Source organism: Bos javanicus, chromosome 26 (assembly GCF_032452875.1).
Source record: "Bos javanicus breed banteng chromosome 26, ARS-OSU_banteng_1.0, whole genome shotgun sequence".
NCBI lineage: Eukaryota > Metazoa > Chordata > Mammalia > Artiodactyla > Bovidae > Bos > Bos javanicus.
In genome coordinates this window covers 39900994-39918003 of record NC_083893.1, presented here as the reverse complement: position 1 = coordinate 39918003, position 17010 = coordinate 39900994, and positions in this window count along the sequence as shown.

Here is a 17010-nt window from a genome sequence, read left to right as displayed (position 1 = left end):
GAAAACTGGATCACTCTGAGATCAGAGGTTGGAATCCTCCCTTTGGTCTGGGGTGGCCAGAGCACAAAGCCTTGTTGAGGAGAGTTGGTTCTTAAAAGGCCAAGGAAATTCCAAGTGAGGGCAAGAACATAAATAGGTGAAGGGAGAAGAGGTGGAAGGGGTCTGGAGGGCAGAGTGGATCAACCTCTCTGGCAGTCAGAAGGGTGGACCAAGGTTAAGTTCATGCTCAAGACCTAATTGTGTTGGTGCTGCCCACCAGGGACTGTTACCAAGATTGTAGATTTAGAATCTTTGTGCCACATGTTCCTGATCATTGCTTGCTTGTATTAGAGATGCCTAGAGAAGGAGTTTGAAAGAGTATGTGACTACACTGCTATTATCATTAAAAAGGGACTTTGAAACACACAGCTCTAAAGAGCTGCCCAGGTAACCCCCTCTTTTGTTGCCTTGAATTGATTCTATGCTCTCCCCTCAATGTGGTCATCCGGTTTGGATCAGAAATCCTGCTCCTGATAAAGAATTCACCCTTGAGGGAGCCTGTACCCTCTCCAAACAGCTCTGTCGAAATCTCTCCCCTATGGGGAATTACAACAACACAGCATCCTGTAACATATAATAACGGATTAGTCCTACTTCCCCTGTTCCCATTCTAGGCCTACCAGCTGCACAGAACTGATACCATTAGAACTTCTGTGGAGCAAGGAACAGATGGCTCAAGCCAAATTCATTTTAAAGAAGTAGAATTGTAAAGTTCAGAAGAAGATCAGGCTTCAGGCACAGCTGGATTCAGCATCCAAGCAGTGTCACCAGGACTTGACTCTTTCTACCTCTCCACTCCACTCTGCATTTGAATTGGCTTCAGTCTTGAGTTCCTGGTAGCTCCAAGGTGATTGCAAGAATTCCAGCTTTCCATGCTCTCAGGATCAAATCTGATGGGAAAGACCTCTATCTTGAAGCCAGCAGTCCCAACAAAAGTGTCATTGAAGGTCACTGGCCCTGTCCAGTCCTGAACCAGGCACCGTGGTCTGGGAATTATGATTGGATTGATTGTCTCAGGCCTGGGCCACGTGTTTCATCCCTAAGCTGGGAATGGAAACTTCACCCGCAGCTTCTGAACTGAGAATGGGAAAAGGTGGACCCACAAATGATGCTTTGGAGGAGGAAAAATGTTTCATGTAGAGCAAATGAACATGGATCCGGATACCCACTTCCATGTCATAACCATGCAGATTAAAGAATGCTAGTGTGCTTCCCTGAGTTCTTGGCCAGCCCCTCCATCTTTAAGTAGTAGAAGAGTTACACATGGTAAGGCTGCCTTGCCTGTGCTCTGCCAGGCAGACTGGCAGAGCTGCCTTTACACAAAGTGGTGATGTCACCCAGGGGCTCCTCCTCAGCTGCAGGGGCTCCTCCTTCTCCACTCGTGCTGGTAACTCTGTCATCTGCTCTAATCATCTCCTTTCTCGTTCACCAAAGCCAGCTGTCAAGGGAAAACTCCAGCCTTCTTCATTACGTGGTGGCTCACATGGTAAAGAGTCTGCCTGCAATGCAGGAGATCCGGTTTCAATCACTGGGTTGGGAAGATACCCTGGAGAACAGAATGGCAACCCACTCCAGTATTTTTGCCTGGAGAATCCCATGGACAGAGGAGCCTGCCGGGCTAAAGTCCATGGGGCTGCAAAGAGTCGGCCACGACTGAGCAATTCACACTTTCACTTTCTTCATTACATATCCTGGATCAGGATATTTCATGGGCTCGCTCTCTCATACACACTGAAGCTCTGATTATTTAAGGCAGGTCCCTCTTGAAGGGCAGTTCCCAGAAATGGCCTGAAGATGGCATCCTCTGTGTCCCAAATCGCCCACAATGGGAGGCCCCTGCCATGTGTGCAGGAGGCCGGCGCCAGCAACTGTCCAGCTGTGCATGTGTGCTCAGTCACTCAGTCCAGCTCTTTGCAACCCCAGAGATTGTGCAGCCCACCAGGCTCCTCTGTCTATGGGATTTCCCAGGCAAAAATACTGGAGTGGGTTGCCATTTCCTCCTCCAGGGGATCCTTCCAACCCAGGGATCAAACCTGAGTCTCCTGTGTATCCTGCATTGGCAGGAGGATTTTTTTTTTTAACCACTGGCAGTAACAGGGAAGCCCCATCTAGCTGTGAACATGTGCCAAGTAGTAGAGCCCCTCAAAGTGCCGTGATGTACTGAAGCAATGAGTCGACAAGGGAGTGAAGTAAAGCAGGTTAGATAAAGCCGTCTGGCCAGGTGCCCAGCTTGACAGCTCCAGCTGGGTCTTCAGAAGCCCCCCATGGAACGTGATAAGTTCTCCCGTGAAGGAAGCATGGGTCAGAGGTTCTAGCAGTCTCAGAAACATTCTATCATAAGAAATGAAATAAACATGCCAGTTCCTCCCCGAGATAAAGTGAGCACTGTAACTGTAAAGTGTGAGATTGACCTTTGAAAAATCACTGCAGGACGCAAACTCTCAAATGAGTGCAGCTTCCTTTGGTACCTCTGTGGTGGCACACCTTTACAAAGTGCTACTTGGGGGAAAATCTCTCATGTTTCATACTGAGCTTATGGGCATGCCAAGGAAATCACCCTTGTCCCTCCATAGTCATGCTCTGTTGTTGGATTATTTTTTAAATCCCCAGGTGTCTAATAGGGTGATCCCATATTGATCAGATTTGGGGCTATTTCTAAGAACCAACCACCACTTTCAGACAACACAAATCTGCAACAATTTCTTATCACTTCCAAAAGTTATACACTGTGTCTCAATGACTCCTACCTAGCTGCTCTAAGAGTGTGTCCTGGAAACGGGTAGCCAGCATAGCGATACTTCCCTATAGAGACCCACACATCCAGGCTTTCCACTGTGGTTGCCTGGTGTGAACTGATGTGCAGAGATTGAAGAGGAATTTCAGAAGAGGTCATCAAGTTCAACTTGTTCCATAAATATCCTCCATAAGGGTCGCAATAAATATCCATCTGCTTGAACACCTCCGGGGATGAGGAACTCATTCACTGCTCATGTCATCCCTGGAGAGATCTATTGTCCTTGATGTCTGAGTAGAAAGAGACTTGCCTATAGCCTACATCCAGTTGTGCTTTGAGGGCCACACAGAATATATTTAATGCCTATTCTTCTACATTATGGCCCTTTAATTATTCCTCAACTGGAAACAGAGATAGAGAGATGGAGATGAGAATGGAGGCAGGGAGGCAGAGAGAGAGAGAGGAAGAGAGGGTAGGTCTTCTAAACAAGTTAAATATTCTCAGCTCGTTCACCTTCTGGTAGTAATATTTATTAGACCTCTGAGGATACAGAACTGCAGATCCAACACTGAAGTGCTTTAAGCCAAATTCCACATAATGAAAGGGAATTTTTCTACTTCCTGGAAGGAGATAAAGTACACTGAAAGTGACTTAACGTGTTCCTGTCTTCAGAGCAGCTGTTAGGCCATCAGAGGAGAAAACATATGAATTGATGAAGACTTCAGGAGAAAATGTTACTTCAGTTCTTAGAAAGCTTTAAGTTAGAAACTTTTTTTTAAGCAGGATTTTGTCTCTTGTTTTCAAATTTATCATGTGAAAAGTCTGAGTATCACTACCTTTGCATATGTGCTAGATTCACTTCCATTTGTCTGATTCTTTGTGACCCTATGGAGCCCGCCAAGCTCCTCTGTTCATGGGATTCTCCAGGCAAGAATACTAGAGTGGGTTGCCATGCCCTCTTCCAGGGGATCTTCCCAACCTAGGGATGGAACCATCATCTCTTATGTCTCCTGCATTGGCAGGCGGATTTTTTTTTACCACTAGCGCCACCTGGGAAGCCCTACCTTTACTTTGCCCAAAAAGAAATCTTTATGCAGGAGCCAATAGGATTCTCACTAATATTCCTAATTAGAATCCTGGAACATTTGTGCAAGGGAAAGTGAAAAGTGAAAGTCGCTCATTCGTGTCCGACTCTTTGCAACCCCATGGACTATACAGTCTATGGAATTCTCCAGGCCAGAATACTGGAGTGGGTAGCCTTTCTCTTCTCCAGGGGATCTTCCCAAGCCAGGGATCAAACCCAGGTCTCATGCATTCAGGCAGATTCTTTACCAGCTGAGCCACAAGGGAAGCCCACCAACTGCAAGGGAAGAAAATTCAAAATTAAGAAGCCTTTGTTCTTAGGGTGCAGCTATTTCTACTCCTTCACTTGTGGGTGGTCCAAACCCTTGCCAGGACTCCCACCCCCACCTCAGGGTGTCAGGGACACAGCCAGGAGCAGGACCCAAGTCCCTCATTCACAGTCCCATGCTCTTGAAAGACACTCAGCTACATCCTGGCTAAGATTGTGTGTCCTGGAAACGGGTAGCCAGCATAGCGATCCTTCCCTATAGAGACCCACACATCCAGGCTTTCCACTGTGGTTGCCTGGCTGACATCTGATTGTGATCGTGGTTTGTGTCTCCCTGATGGTTAATGATGTTGAGCATCTTTTCATGTGAGTTTTGGCCATTCTTTCATCTTTTCGTGTGAAGTATCTCTGTGTGTCTGTTGCCCATTTTTAAATTGGATTTTTGGTTTTTATTATTGATTTGAAGGAATTTTTAATATTTATCTCAACCCCAGTTCCTTCTTAGATGTACAAATATCTCCTACATCTGCCTTAACTTTTTCTTTACAGTTCTTTTGGAAGAGCACACACTTTTAATTTTGATGAAATCCAATTTATCAATTTCCTCTTTTACACTTGTTCCTTTTGTGTGTGAAGAAATCTTTGCCCGTTCCGTATCTGTGAATGTTTCCCTTTGTATTTTCCTCTAGAAGCTTTATAATAGCTTTTACGTGTAGATCTATGTTATGTCTCAAATTAATTTTTGCATGTGGTATAAAGTAGGGGCTGAGGGACTTCCCTGGTGGTCCAGCGGTTAGGAATCTGCCCTGTAATGCAGGCAACGTGAGTTCAGCCCCTGGTCAAGGAACTAAGATCCCGCATGCCATAGAGCAGCAAGAGAAGCCTGCTCATTGCAACAAAGACCCAATGTAGCCAAATTACAAAAATAAAATAAAATAAAGTAGGGGCTCTCAGCCAAATAAAAAACAAAGTAGGGGCTGAGATTCTTTTATGTGAAAGGATATTTGGTTACTCCAGCATTGCTTGTAAATAATACAGTCTTCTTCAGCTGAATTGCCCTGATGCCTTTGTTAAAAGCTGGCCATTGTATGGGTCTCCTCAATTCTTTTCATTCTCTCCACCCATCTGTTTGGGGTCCAGATCTATGCTAGCCAATATCAAGGGACTTGTACCAATGTTCATTACAGCTTTATGCATGATAACTGAATATTAGAAACAACCCAAATATTTATTAAGATAAACACAGATAATGGATAAATGGTGGCATATTAATACAATGAAAACTGTGTGTGTGTGTCGTCGCTTCAGTTCAGTCCAGTTCAGTTGCTCAGTAGTGTCCGACTCTTTGCGACCCCATGAATCGCAGCACGCCAGGCCTCCCTGTTTATCGCCAACTCCCAGAGTTCACGCAGACTCACGTCCATCGAGTCAGTGATGCCATCCAGCCATCTCATCCTCTGTCGTCCCCTTCTCCTCCTGCCCCCCAGTCCCTCCCAGAAACAGGGTCTTTTCCAATGAGTCAACTCCTCCCATCAGGTGGCCAAAGTATGGAGTTTCAGCTTCAGCATCATTCCTTCCAAAGAACACCCAGGACTGATCTCCTTTAGAATGGACTGGTTGGATCTCCTTACTGTCCAAGGGACTCTCAAGAGTTCTCCAACACCACAGTTTAAAAGCATCAATTCTTCGGTGCTCAGCTTTCTTCACAGTCCAACTCTCACATCCATACATGACCACTGGAAAAACCATAGCCTTGACTAGACAGACCTTTGTTGGCAAAGTAATGTCTCTGTAGTCATGTCCAACTCTTTGTGACCCTGTGGGCTGTAGCCCCCAGGCTCCTCTGTCTGTGGAATTCTCCAGGCAAGAATACTGGAGTGGGTTACCATTCCCTCCTCCAGCGGATCTTCCCAACCCAGGGATCAAACCCACGTCTCTTATGTCTCCTGCATTGGCAGGCAGGTTCTTTACCTCTAGCATCACCTGGAAAGCCCACAATGAAATATCATTCAGTGACAAGAAGGAATGAGCTACTGATACCTGCAAACACAAGAATAAACCTGAAAAGCATATTTTGAGCAAAAGAGACCAGACATAAAAGAGAGCATATCATAGGATTCTATTTATATGAGCTTCTAGAACAGGCAAACTGGGCTGTGGCAATAGAGAGTGAAAGGGTAGTTACCTCTGGGCAGAGTTGAGAAGGTGACCCAGCGGAACTTCCTGAGGTGTTAGAAATATTCTATGCTTAGTTGAGGTGCTGGTTACATGGGTACATGCGGGCTTGATCCCTGGGTGGGGAAGATCCCCTGGAGTAGGGCATGGCAACCCACTCCAGTATTCTTGCCTGAGGAATCCCATGGACAGAGAAGCCTGGTGGGCTACAGTCCATAGGGTCGCAAAGAGTTGGACACTAATGAAATGACTTAGCATGCATGTCCCTATCCAGTTGTATATTTTATATCTGTGTATTTAATTGTGTACAGGTTATATCTTAACTTCTTTTAAAAGAGGAAGAACGCAGGGGAAGAATTAGGTCACAGGATGTGGAGGAAATTCTCAGTGGGATACCTCCAAGCAAACAATGCCAACTCCTCAGTTCGTTCAAGTATTGTGAGTGCCACGGGGTCAGACACACTCAGCAAAACCACCGTGCTTTCAGAGACTCAAGCAGAAAGATCTCTTCTGGAGAATCTGGAAGCTTCCCAAAGGCTCCTTGTGAGGAGGTACTCAGGTAACAGTGAAGATTGTTTCCCTGGCCTGACCAGTGAACTCAATACTCCAGCCCGTTCTTCCAGGTCAACTCTTCATTTGTTTGCAAAATTTTAGCTTTCATTAGCCAGAAATCTTCTTCCTGGGGTCTTCTCATGCCGGTCACCTCTGAACCTTCACTCAGCTCCCCACCTGCATTCTTGCCCATCAGGAAAGCAGGCTGTCTGGTTGGCCCTTTCTCTTCAACACCACCTGTTCGCTTATGTGTGCGTGCTACAGCAGGCATGCTCAGTCATGTCCGACCGTGACCCCTGGACCCTGGACTGTAGCCCCCCAGGCTCCTCTGTCCATGGGGATTCTCCAGGCAAGAACACTGGCGTGGGTTGCCATTTCCTCCTCCAGGGGATCTTCCTGACCCAGAGATGGAACCCACATCCTGACTCCTGTGTCTTCTGCATTGCAGGTGTACTTGTTATCATTTGAGCCATTTGAGGAGTGCTGCAAAAATATCTACCGGCGAGAAGAAAAATGTTCTCCTTAATGAATAGATTCTTCCAGGTCCTAACTGCTGGGAATGAAGTTGGCCACAGGGCTGGGCTGGGGAGCACATGCCTTCACTGGATAACTGAGTTAGGTCTGGCCTCTTCCCCCCAGAACAGTGACCCCGGCTAAAGGCTATTATTTCACCGTTACAACTTCATTTGTGTAGCCAGGAAATCTTTCCTCTTCAAAGATCTCCTTTTAAAGTAGACATTCTCCCAAGCAATTAATAATGATGTCTTCTTTTTCACATGTCAACTAGCTGGTTACACCGCCATTCCCATGCATCATCTCCTTGATCCTCACCACAAGATCATGTGGAAGAAGAAGTATTATTATTATTAATATTATGATCTCCACCTCTTTTTTGGAAGAGAGAGCCCAGAGTTATGTGTTCACCCAGACCACCTAAACGGTCCAGAGCAGAGCAGAACTAAGCAGGTGAATCTTCCAGTAACAGGCTCCATGTCCTTTCCAGGGTGCCAAGGCCCCTAGTCCTCAGAATCCAAGTGAGGATCGATGGGCTGCTGGGAGAGCAGAAAGAGAACACAGGACCAGTGCCTGGGGGAAGCAGGAAGACTGCATGTGGCAGGATGCTGGGGAGTGAGCAGAGGGGTGATAGGAAGGAAGGGGTGACCAGGTCCGCCTTCTCTGGCTCCATTGTTTGGCATATCCACCCCCATGCGTGCAAGCTCAGCTGCTCAATTGTATCTGACTCTTTGCAACGCCACTGACTGTAGTCCACCAGGCTCCTCTGTCCACGGGATTTTCTAGGCAAGAATACTTCAATGGTTTGCCATTTCCTCCCCCAGGGGATCTTCCTGACCCAGGGATCAGACTCGTGTCTCCTGCATCTTCTGTACTGGCAGGCAGATTCTTTACCACTGAACCACCTAGAAGGCCCATATCCATCCCCAGAGAACCTTAAATACCCCAGGAATTCAGAACATGCATGTAGATGAAACTACTTCACTGAGTCTTCCAGGCCAATAAATTGAATAAATTTTGATTCATCTAGTAGCAATTGATAGAAAACCTAATTCAAATTGACCTGGACAATGATCAGAGGGGAAATCTGGGTTCAGGAACAGCTTGATCCAGATTCAAAACAGTGTCATGAAGACTCTGTATCTTTTACACATCACTCAATATAATTTCTCTGTGGTCTTCATACTCAGCTCTATTCTCTCCTTGTTAGGCAGCTCCATCTTACAGCCTCTTAGGTTCAAGTTCAGCAGAGAAAAAAAAGTGTGTGTGTGTTTGTGTGTGTGTGCATTTGTGTTTGTGTGTGTGTGTGTGTGTTTATTTGTTTTCCAATAGCTCTTGCAAAAGTCCTGAGATTTGCTCTGATTAGACCAGTTTGGGTCATGGGTCTAATGACCATGGACCCATGATGGCGGGGAACTATGCTAATTGGGATAACTCTGGGTCATAAACCCATCCCTTTAACCCAAGAGGATCAAGAGTAGAAAAGGGACAGAACCTTGAGCTAAAGTTGGTTACTGTTACCAAAGAAAGGTGAATGGATATGGAAAAAGCACATTTCAAATTCTCACCACACAACACGATGCCCACCACATAGATCTCACTAGAAGGTAATCACCAATAGAATTAAGTTGTTTCCATGTTCAGTCCCATGGCTCCTAGAAAATTACCTGGCATAGAGTACAATAGGTACTCGGTAAATAGTGACATTTATCATACAAATAAGTAAATGAGTGAAACACTAGCTTTCAGAGGAGCTGCTAATATGGTATCACATGGTTTGCTTTGCTTATTGCTTTCTTGGCCCAAACTAAACTTTCAGGAAAAAACTGGATGCACAGCCACCTCCAGTAGCTATGCCTGTTCATGTTACATCCATCCATCTGAAAGTCCATTTGCCACTTGAGCTTAAATCAGACAACACATGTCATCTTCTAACATGGTACAAGTGACACTGATGTATTGACTTGTATTAAAACTGCATCTTGGAGCCTAAAGAAATCTTTCCACCCTTTGTTCTTCCTCAAAGAGATTAAGGAGGATCTACTATAAGGAGACAATGTGTTTATAGCAGCAATGGACAGACATACACACATATTGGCACAACAGCCCCACACAGCACTGCCAGGGAAACAGCACAGACTTCCGAATTTCCTAAAGCTATTGCCCTGCAGATGTAGTCTTTGCAGTCAAGGAACTGGGATTAAAGGTTGTGTTATCTGAATTGCGATCCACCAACTTCTCCAAATGTTACTCCTGAGTAGAGTTCTCTGGGGCTGCCCTGGTGGCTCAGTAGTAAAGAATCCGCCTGCCAATGCAGCAGGTGCAGGTTCAATCCCTGGCTAGAGAAAATCCCATGGAGAAGGAAAATGGTAACCCACTCCAGTATTCTTGCCTGGGAAACCCCATGGATAGAGGAGCCTGGCAGGCTGCAGCCCATGGGGTCACACAGAGTCGGACACAACTTAGTGACTAAAGAACAATGCAGTTCCCTAATCATGATGTGTGTATAACACTGGGACTTCAAGAATAACATGAAAAACCCACACTGTTTGCAAAGTCTGAAATTTATTTTATTTTTCTGAGAAGAGTGTCCATAATTTTTATCTGTTTCTCAGAAAGCATCGTAGGAAAAAAGAAGTCAAGAACATCCACTTTAGTGATTATCAGACCAAATCACCTATGAGTCCAGTAAGGTTTGATCAGCAGCAACCGCAGCCTTGTGCCCCAGAGGCATTAAACAGCTTTTTTTTTTTTTTTTTTTTATGATTCCAACTGAATAACAAAGATTCCCTTCTGTGGTCAGACTTGGAATCAGGTCCATCTGAGCATCTAACCTAAGTCAACCAAAACACCCAAGCTATATTTGAATAGGTTGAGGGCCCCTGATCATGAAGAAAGAGGAGTGAAGTGGCCTGGGGTGGAGTTGTGGGTCCACCCAGAAAGTGATGGAAGTGTTAGTTGCTCAGTCTCCAACTCTTTGTGACTCCATGAACTGTAGATCACCAGGCTCATCTGTCCATGGGATTTCCCAGATAAGAATACTAGAGTGTGTTGCCATTTCCTTCCCCAGGGGATCTTCCCACCTCATGGATGGAACCCAGGTCTCCTGCATTGCAGGCAGATCCTTAACCCTCTGAGTCACCAGGGAAGCCCAAGGTTGGTCTACCCAGGTGTCCCTAAAGGCTGACATTTCAAAGCCATCTATAACGAAGTTTCTCTTCCCAAAAGGAATGACCCACCTTCTCAGAACAGCTGTCCTCGGGGCTTTGTCCTGTATCATCCACACTTTCTTCCCTAACCTTCTCCATTAAGACCTTCAGATCAGATCAGATCAGTTGCTCAGTCGTGTCTGACTCTTTGCGACCCCATGAATTGCAGCACGCCAGGCCTCCCTGTCCATCACCAACTCCCAGAGTTCACCCAGACTCACGTCCATCGAGTCAGCGATGCCATCCAGCCGTCTCATCCCCTGTCGTCCCCTTCTCCTCCTGCCCCCAATCCCTCCCAGAATCAGAGTCTTTTCCAATGAGTCAACTCTTCGCAGGAGGTGGCCAAAGTACTGGAGTTTCAGCTTTAGCATCATTCCTTCCAAAGAAATCCCAGGGCTGGTCTCCTTCAGAACGGACTGGTTGCATCTCCTTGCAGTCCAAGGGACTCTCAAGAGTCTTCTCCAACACCACAGTTCAAAAGCATCAATTCTTCGGCGCTCAGCCTTCTTCACAGTCCAACTCTCACATCCATACATGACCACAGGAAAAACCATAGCCTTGACTAGATGAACCTTTGTTGGCAAAGTAATGTCTCTGCTTTTCAATATGCTATCTAGCTTGGTCATAACTTTCCTTCCAAGGAGTAAGCGTCTTTTAATTTTATGGCTGCAATCACCATCTGCAGTGATTTTGGAGCCCAGAAAAATAAAATCTGACACTGTTTCCACTGTTTCCCCATCTATTTCCCATGAAGTGATGGGACCGGATGCCATGATCTTTGTTTTCTGAATGTTGAGCTTTAAGCCAACTTTTTCACTCTCCACTTTCACTTTCATCAAGAGGCTTTTGAGTTCCTCTTCACTTTCTGCCATAAGGGTGGTGTCATCTGCATATCTGAGGTTATTGATATTTCTCCCGGCAATCACTGATTCCAGCTTGTGTTTCTTCCAGTCCAGCGTTTCTCATGATGTACTCTGCATATAAGTTAAATAAACAGGGTGACAATATACAGCTTTGATGAACTCCTTTTCCTATTTGGAACCAGTCTGTTGTTCCATGTCCAGTTCTAACTGCTGCTTCCTGACCTGCATAGAAATTTCTCAAGAGGCAGATCAGGTGGTCTGGTATTCCTATCTCTTTCAGAATGCAAAGAAATAGAGGAAAACAACAGAATGGGAAAGACTAGGGATCTCTTCAAGAAAATCAGAGATACCAAAGAACATTTCATGCAAAGATGGGCGCGATAAGGACAGAAATGGTATGGACCTAACAGAAGCAGAAGATATTAAGAAGAAATGGCAAGAATACACAGAAGAACTGTACAAAAAAGATCTTCACGATCCAGATAATCACGATGGTGTGATCACTGACCTAGAGCCAGACATCCTGCAATGTGAAGTCAAGTGGGCCTTAGAAAGCATCACTACGAACAAAGCTAGTGGAGATGATGGAATTCCAGTTGAGCTATTTCAAATCTTGAAAGATGATGCTGTGAAAGTGCTGCACTCAATATGCCAGCACATTTGGAAAACTCAGCAGTGGCCACAGGACTGGAAAAGGTCCGTTTTCATTCCAACCCCAAAGAAAGGCAATGCCAAAGAATGCTCAAACTACCGCACAATTGCACTCATCTCACACGCTAGTAAAGTAATGCTCAAAATGCTCCAAGCCAGGCTTCAGCAATATGTGAACTGTGAAATTCCTGATGTTCAAACTGGTTTTAGAAAAGGCAGAGGAACCAGAGATCAAATTGCCAACATCCGCTGGATCATGGAAAAAGCAAGAGAGTTCCAGAAAAGCATCTATTTCTGCTTTATTGACTATGCCAAATCCTTTGACTGTGTGGATCACAATAAACTGTGGAAAATTAAGACCTCAGAGGCATTTAAACAAGAGTCCCAAGACTGGGTCAGCACAAGGATGACCAGTCCAGACAAACCAAAGAACTGGCATTTGATGACCAGTTACCATGACCACTTTCAGGAAATCTCTTGACTCGGAAATAGTGGAGGTCCATCATTTTTCTTGTTATTGTTCAGTCGCCCCATTGGGTCCAACTCTTTGCAATCCAATGGACTGCAGCACGCCATGTTCCTTTTCTGTCCAGCATCAATTTTTCCTGGACAACTAATGAATAGTCCCTCATTTTCTTCTGGGAACAACTGTGGTGTAAAAACCTAAAGCTAAGATCCAGTAGTATGCGTTGTGTGTGGACATCTGGTGAGACTAGGAGGGCCTCAGATGGCCTAGGTTCTCATTTCCCTCCCTGGTCTGCTGTTGTGCAAGGCCCCCTAGGCAATAACCTCCTTGTCACACAGGAACCAGGCACAGTTTCTGCTTCTCCCAAGGACCAGGTTTCTGGCCTGCAAAATTATTCAAACAGGCCTATCACATCTTTCCATGGAAACCAGGGTTCACCCCTCTTGCCCATGCGATTCCTGAGTGCAACCCTCACATGGCCCTGCATGCCATGCTGTGTCCTCCTTCCTGGGACTGGGACTGCATGTGACTAATCACTGTCTCACCTGTCCAGTGTCACAGGTCATGTGTCCTGTGTTGGCCATCCTTATAACCCCAGGTCAGGAAACCCTCCCTGGCCAAAGAGGGAAACAGGAGGTGATTAAGACAATCCCCACACTCATACCCTGTGCCCCAAGGCTGACCTCACCCTAGCTTCAAAGATGTGACTTTGACTCAGACCTGGCCAATCAGAGAACACAGTCTTCCAGCCACAGTGATTGGTCAAGGCTGGACACGTGACCCGGTTAGAAGCAATGAGATTCAATGCAACATCTCCTCCTGTTGCTGAGCAAGGTGCTTTTTTTCTTCTTTCATTGTAGACTTTGGGGGAGATGGGATGGGAGCTGGTACCTTTTCACCACAAAGATACTGAGAATTAAGCTACCATGGAAGAGAGAAGGGATAAGGTTTAGAAACCTCAGGCCCCATTGACATTGTAAGGGGCCCTGGGAGAAGTTATGCCTAAAGCTACCAATACTTAGAGTTTCAAGTTCTCTAAGCCACAGCATTCTTGGTTTTGGTAAAGACAATTTGCTTGGGTTTTTTTTTTTTTTTTTTTTGTCATGGAGATATTTGCCAAATATCTACCATGTTCCATGCGCTGGTAAGGGATATGTGTGGGACACAGGGGTATAGGGGCCACAGAGGTTTATTGAGCGAGATCAACATCCACAAAGCAACAAGCCATGAGTAAGGACTGCATTCGATGGCACTGACGTGGGCAGGGCTCGTTGAGAGTGACTATTCTGTCCATCAGTTGTAGAATAAAATTCCGTTCCAGAATGACTCCCTCTCTCACAGGCTCTAGTGATCCACGTGCATGACCAGGAACTCTCAGCAGCAGACAGGAGGAGAAAGTGATGTCACCAGGACCAAGCTGGCCCCTTCCCACTTTACCTGAAGCTCATCTCCTTATTCAAATCACAGGTCTGTTTTATAACTTTCCAGGACACAAGATGTTCTGACACCTGAATAATAAGTGATATTCACAAGATGTTTTCCCCTTCTCCGCTCCAAGGGTGCCAATGAGCATGGTGCCACGCCTCCCCTCTTCCCAGCCTTTGTCCAGGTAGTAAGGTGATGGCCCACCCTCCCTTTCGAGTGCATCATCAGTAGAGCTAGACAACCACAATGCCCTCAAGCTACACAGAGAGAAAGCAAAATAGGGATGCCAACAGCCCTGAAGAGTTTCTTCTGTTTTGTCCTGGTGAGTTGAAGCAGAAAGTTAATACTAGGCCAGAGGCTCAGTGGTCCCACCAGGCAGGAGAGCCAGACAACCCTGTAATCACTAAGAGCATCTCCAGAGCAGGGGCCCCTGGATAGGGGGATGGGCAGATGAGTGGTTCAGCCATTCACTAAGAGAAACACCCCACAGGGGATGGGCCTGCACTAGCAACAACCACGCTGAGGTATTTTTTATTGCAAACACAGTTCCAAAGATCTACTGGTAATAGATAAAAATTTAGAGAAGTTGGATCTCTGTGGGTGACAGGTGCTATACATGCTACCCATTGAATGACTTGTTGTAAAAGTAGGGAACATGACTGTACATGATTCTTCGCCAATTTTTACAGAGTCCTGCCAACACTGTGAAGAGAAAAAGATACCTTCTTCCAAGAGGAAGTTAAGTGAAGTGAAAATCACTCAGTCGTGTCCGAGTCTTTGAGACCCCATGGACTATATAGTCCATGGAATTCTCCAGGCCAGAATACTGGAGTGGGTAGCCTTTCTCTTTTCCAAGGGATCTTTCCAACCCAGGGATCGAACCCAGGTCTCCCTCATTGCAGGCAAAAGTCCCTTATTTTCAGGCCTGCCTCATCCATGCCATTAGGAACAGTTAACACATTTGGGGAATGAATGAGGCAGGGCTTGTTAAGCCCATCAGAGAACCCTTTGGAGTTGGAAGATAGATGTGAACCCCAGCTCTGCATCTCTTTCACTGTGTGATCTTGAGCAATGACTTAACCTCTCTGCGCTTCTTTCTCTATAAAAAGGAGATGGTAATTATATCTGCCTCACAGAGCATTTGCGGTGCCCAGGGAGATGAAGCACGTGAGCACTGTGTACCACGCGTGGGACATGGCCAGTGCTGGGGAACCAAGCTGCAGGTACGTAGACTGGAAGAGGGAGGGGCCAGGAGTTTTGCAGGCTAAACACAGAATATGGTGGTTTTGAACCGGGCTCTGCTTCAAGACACTGTAATCAAATGGGTGCTGTTTTGAAATATATTTTAAGCACCTTAAAAACTGTAATAAAAAAAGAACACACACCTACTGGGATGGCATACTAAATCTTAACATATCCAAGATTGCTAGAGTGTGAACTGGTGCAGCTGCATAAACTCATTTTTGTGCGAACTTTGGGAAAGAACACATCTTCCATCTCTGTGTTGGCCTGACTTTCATAGGAAGGTGGCACCAATTAGGCACCAATGCACTCTGGTGGGTTGTTTTAAAAAATCCAGCTTCTGCACATTTTTTCGCCTCTAATGCACAAATGAGGACACCATTGCCCGCCTGGGGCCTGCCCTTGTCACTTCAAAGCAGTTAGCAGTGCCACCACAGGTGAACGTAGGGGCATTCACGCCGCACACCCACAATGCAGCCGTCTTATCAAGGTAACCCTGTATGCTTGGCCAGGAGAGGTACTGCTTTTCTCAAAGGGTTCTGCTACTTCTTGCTCAATCTCCAGAATGGAAAATGGTTTCAATCTGGGGTGCTTCTCAGGTGAAACCTGAAACTGGCTCCCACACACAGAGGGCCGGGAGAGATGGAGGAAGAGGCAGACCTCTCCAGATGGGCTGTTGTTGTTGTTTAGTCGCTAAGTTGTGTCTGACTCTTTACGACCCCATGGACTATAGCCCACCAGGCTCCTCTGTCCATGGGATGTCCCAGGCAAGAATACTAGAGTGGGTTGCCATTTCCTGCTCCAGGGGATCTTCCCAACCCAGGGATCAAGCTCACGTCTCCTGCTTAGCAGGCAAGTTCTTTACCACTCAGCCCCCAGGGAAGCCAGATGGGTGGGTGCCAGGTTTAATAAGCACATGAACTTACAAGGCTTGTCTTGGTGGTCAGTTCAGTTCAGTCACTCAGTCGTGTCCCACTCTTTGCAACCTCATGGACTGTAGCACACCAGGCTTCACTGTCCATTACCAACTCCAGGAGCTTGCTCAAACTCACATCCATTGAATTGGTGATGCCAGCCAACCATCTCATCCTCTGTCGTCCCCTTCTCCTTCCGCCTTCAATCTTTCCCGGCATCAGGGTCTTTTCCAATGAGTCAGTTCTTTGCATCAGGTAGACAAAGTATTGGAATTTCAGCTTCAGCATCAGTCCTTCCAATGAATATTCAGGACTTATTTCCTTTAGGATGGACTGGTTGGATCTCCTTGCAGTCCAAGGGACTCTCAAGAGTCTTCTCCACACCACACAAGATGAGTTTATCTCTACACCCACTCGCCAGAGTCTTAAAAGTTTGTCCAGAGGCCTTAACAGGGTTCAGTCACGTACACTGTCCAGATGGTCTCAGTGATGCATGACTTGCAAGCTGTGACCTTGAAAACAGCTCCCATTGTGAGAACAGTGGGCAGAAGATAGAGTCCAAAGACAGGGCAGGGGTGAGGAGCCCAATTCCAATCCAAGTCAACAAGAGTCACTTCCTCTCGATGACCCCTTCCCCATCAAGTGCTTGTTAGACCTTGTTGTGATTAAACCTTGTCAATGTGAAAATAATCACTACCCATTTCTCATGCTTTTGGGAGTTTAACTGAAGAATGCATACTGTGATTGCAAGGTGAGATCTTAAAAGCCCATTGATAATGTGTACTACCATGATAATGTTGACTACCATGTGTAAAATAAATAGCAAGAAGCTGCTGTAGGGAGCTCAGCTCGGTGATCTACGATGACCTAGAGGAG